The 4,071-nt window shown below is 34.1% G+C and overlaps 2 long non-coding RNA genes across 2 annotated transcripts; both read right to left on the bottom strand.

The window, feature by feature from the left end:
* Positions 1-2,030: 2,030 nt before the first annotated feature.
* LOC146915226 (uncharacterized) lies at positions 2,031-2,832 on the bottom strand. The gene is made up of 2 exons (XR_015014512.1): positions 2,679-2,832; positions 2,031-2,336 (listed from the first exon to the last, which is right to left on the bottom strand). It is a non-coding gene; the product is annotated as an uncharacterized LOC146915226 (long non-coding RNA).
* A 174-nt stretch (positions 2,833-3,006) lies between these two features.
* Positions 3,007-3,871, bottom strand: LOC146915225 (uncharacterized). The gene is made up of 3 exons (XR_015014510.1): positions 3,779-3,871; positions 3,578-3,685; positions 3,007-3,453 (listed from the first exon to the last, which is right to left on the bottom strand). It is a non-coding gene; the product is annotated as an uncharacterized LOC146915225 (long non-coding RNA).
* Between the last annotated feature and the right edge of the window lie 200 nt (positions 3,872-4,071).

Genomic DNA, 4,071 nt, shown 5'->3' with positions numbered 1-4,071 from the left:
TAAGCCTATATTTACATTCTAAGTTCTATACAAGATTTCTTCAAAAAAAAAAAAAGTTCTATACAAGATGAAGAGAAATAAATAAATTACATAACGCCTAATTTATACATTCTAATGCAATGACATAAAAATTAATTAAAATGCATGATAAACTAGACTAAAAATGCATGGATTATTTACATTCAAACCTAATGTACAAACTAACTTCCATGCGATAAAAATAAATGATTGAAAAATAAATGTGTGATAATAAGAGAAGCAGAATAATAATCCTAAACTAATGTAAATGATTGAGAATTTAAAAAATGCAATGCTAACGAAAAGAAAATGCACGATAGAGAATAAAAATACAGCAGGGGGGTGCAGGCAGTATTACGGGGGGTGTAGAAACAAAAACAAAATGGAATTGGGCCTGGAAAGGGACAGAGGCGCGGGCTTTGATCTGGATCACGTGGACTGCCTGATTGAGAACAGAGGGATCAGAGAGGTGAGGGTGCATGCTAAAGCATGCACCCATGTGCGCTGGATTACAATAGAGTTATAAAGAGGTACATGCTTCTTCTTTCCTCATTTTTTCATTAATTTCTCTCGCTCTTAAACTACAAGAACACAGACGTGTTCTTTCTCTCTTTTTATTTTATTTTTTATACTTAACAAAAGAACAAATAAGCCCTATATCTAACCAAACAAAGTGAAAACAATTACCTCCGATGGAACTGCTTTGATGAGTTTTGATTTGGGTGACAGGTCTGGTTGAGTTGTACGACCGTCGGTGCTGGAACGGTTGATTGCGCTTCAACGGTTGCGGTTTGATGCAGCTACGTGTTCGGTATGTGCCTTGGGTCAATCGTTGTTGACGGTTGTACTTGTGAATGAATTGACTTCGGTTTATTGTTGATTTTTTGCGGTGTTGTTCGTGTCTGAAACGGCGCCGGTTCGGACCTTGTACGAGTTTGTGAGATTGATTCGGCTGTGAGATGGTGTGGTTGATTCAGTGCGGTTCGAAAATGATTCTCTTATTTTCCCTTCCGTACGTATGTGTTGTGACGGACTGGCGTTCGAATTGATGGTTGTTGGATGGTTTGCGGTTAAGTTTGTGTGTGGTTTGGATTGTTGGTTTGGTGAATTTGCGATTTGTGAGAATGGTTTTGATGTTGGTCTGTGAAAGAGTTTGAAACGTGATGCTAGATGCGTGAACGATGGGTTAAGAATTGTTATGGCTTCATTGATTTTGTGTGTTTTTTGGCTTTGTGAAATTGAGTTCTCTGTATAGGTCTGACTGGAAAATTGGCCTCCTCTCGACCCTGTGCAGGTACTGGTTTTTATAGTATCAAGGTTTGGCAAGAAAATAGAAACCGTATGCCTTGGCTTGGAGAGAAAGGAAATGCATCTGGACTGGTTTAGCTCCAAATGAGGCTCGTTTGTTCCTAAACTTGGACATATAAGGCGTGTGAAAGGATTGGGACGACAGACTGTGTTTTCTTTTGGATCAAGACTATTTTTAGACCTTATTTTTGGATATGGACAAAGAATAAAAATAAAAAGAATTTTGGATATGGACAAAGAATAAAAATAAAAATAAACGTGATAAAGACGATAACAAGATAAACAGGATAAGACTAAAAGAAAACAATTAAAATTCATTAAAGACTTAAATAAATTAAAGTTAATTAAAAACTTAAATAAAAGATGGAAATTAAAATTAAAAATAAAATAAAGTGAGAAAAGAGCCCAACTCGGAACCAAAATGAGGTATTTTAAAATACCTCTCTGCCGAATTTTTTATTGAAAAGTCAGAGACTGATCAGGGTCAAAGGGCGCGTGTTGGTGTATGAATGTAGGATCCTTAGGTCAAAAATTGGGGTATGACAAGTGCACATATCAACTTTTCATGAGCTTAAATGGTGACATCAAGCATTAAATTCTAGAGAACTTGATTATAGATGATAAAACTTTAATCTTAACCAAACACCAAATAAACACTAGAATTCTAGTATGAATCAAAATAAATGTCTAACCAAAGTCAATCATTTTGTAATGGATATCAACAATTTAGCCTTCAATGTGAGATTTATTAAATTAAAATAAATGTCTAACCAAAGTTAATCAATTTTGTCATGAATATCGACAATTAGCCTTCAATGTGAAATTTATTACATCAAATAATGAAAATAAACAAGAATTAATGACTCAAACTATTCTTCATCCTCATCTCCGTCCAAGTCATCAAAGAATTGTTCTTCATCCTCTTCGTCCGATTCATCAAATAAGTGTTCTTCATCCTCTTCTTCGGAGTTATCAACGAAGCATTCACCACCCATAGATCTATTATTTACCTACAAGATAAAAATAAAAATTAATTCATTATTATACTCACAATGTTGCAATGTGGTAGATAGTTCATTCAAAAGAGACTAATCCCCTTATCCGCAAAACCACACCAACCACACCAATTATCTTATTTTTACTACTACAAAGAATCATTCTACAACACCAGAACAAGACCAAAGAAAATCAGTCCGAAACAGATAAAACAGGAACAACAAATACTAGCTTACGGCGCAAAACAGAAATCATCACACAACCGAGGACAAACCATCACTATTATTTACCTACCCACGAAGGTTCCATCATCCCTGACATATTATATTCTAACATGAAACATTTGAGATCCATACCTTACTGAGCATGACAACAAGAAAGCCATCTTCAGAGACTTCATTATCAGCTAAAGTAGTTTCATCTTTCAAAACTTTTCCATTGTGAATTAGCAATTGTTGTCTGCATGGGTAATTATCATCTTGAATGTCTTCAATATTCTTTTTTACAGCCATTATCTAACAAAATTGAATGAATATTGGGAATTCTTCAATCAAAGAATTTTAATAAAATTGGAAAGAAAAAAAAGAGAGAAAAAAGAAGTACAACATATAGGAAAACATAAGGAAAACAATTAGCCGACACTTAGCCGAACACTTCAATTAGGAAAACAAAGAATTTTATTGCAACAATTAGCCGACACTTCAATATAAGGAAAACATACCTCATGATTAGATGTAGATGAATGTCGAACATTATTGTCATCATTTCGGGTTGATAAAAAAGCTCCTAAATCCCCCATATCTATGCCAGTGTTGCTTTGGTTCAGCATGACCCTTAGAAGAACGTGCAATTTTTCTTCCAATGCAGCCATATCCTTTCTATGTATAGTCTCCATCTCTTGGACCTTGTCAGTTAAACTTTTCACCTCAGCAGCATGCTTTTTTTCCATATCTTCCACTTTATTTCTTTTCAACAGAGAAGATGTTGTAACTCTTTATTTCTTTTCAACAGAGAAGATATTGTAACTCTTCCATAGCAGCACAATCTCCCTGGTTTTTCTTTTCCAAAGACAGTTTGAAAAGCTTCAACCGAAGACTGACCAGAATTTGTGATCAAATCTTGAAGATTTGTCTTGCAAAATCAAAAACAACATTAGTTGACTTCGTAAAGTCATTTTTGAGGATAAAATCACGATTATTTTTATTCCAGTTTCTGCCAATATCTAACTTGGTAAAATCATAAAGAAAAAACTTACGATTGCATCACTTGTAACTTGGTCCAGCTGCTTTCCTCTCTTACTTTGTCGTGTTTCAATAAAAACTTCAGCTTGAGTAGGAGGCTCTCTATCATCCTTGGTTGCACGCTATCCAAAGCAAAAAATTATTCTCTAATAGTAGAAAAATCATCACTAATAGAAGAATTTAATTATTCGCTAATAGTAGTAAAAGTTATATACCAATCTTTCCCTTATGACAGCAAAGCTTATGGGACCCGCTTGATGTCTCCATTTTTGTTTATCTATATTCTTAGCATTTTGATGACTCATTTCCTGTATTCATATGATGAACTAAATTGATCAAATATGAAAATAATAATGTAGAATAATAAACAATTAAAATTAAATTTATCTTACTCGAATAGCTTCATATCTCCAATAAATCATTAATTTCTTAAAGTGTGCTTCAGGTATGCTGTCTGGACGGTTTTTCAGCCGCTCACGCAAGTTTCTATACTTAGTAAAATGATTTT

The sequence above is a fragment of the Medicago sativa genome, chromosome 6 (assembly GCF_051527215.1).
Source record: "Medicago sativa cultivar Bolivia chromosome 6, Bolivia_mono, whole genome shotgun sequence".
NCBI classification, from domain to species: domain Eukaryota; kingdom Viridiplantae; phylum Streptophyta; class Magnoliopsida; order Fabales; family Fabaceae; genus Medicago; species Medicago sativa.
Note: the sequence above shows the minus strand (reverse complement) of the source record. Positions and strands in the feature narration are given on the sequence as shown.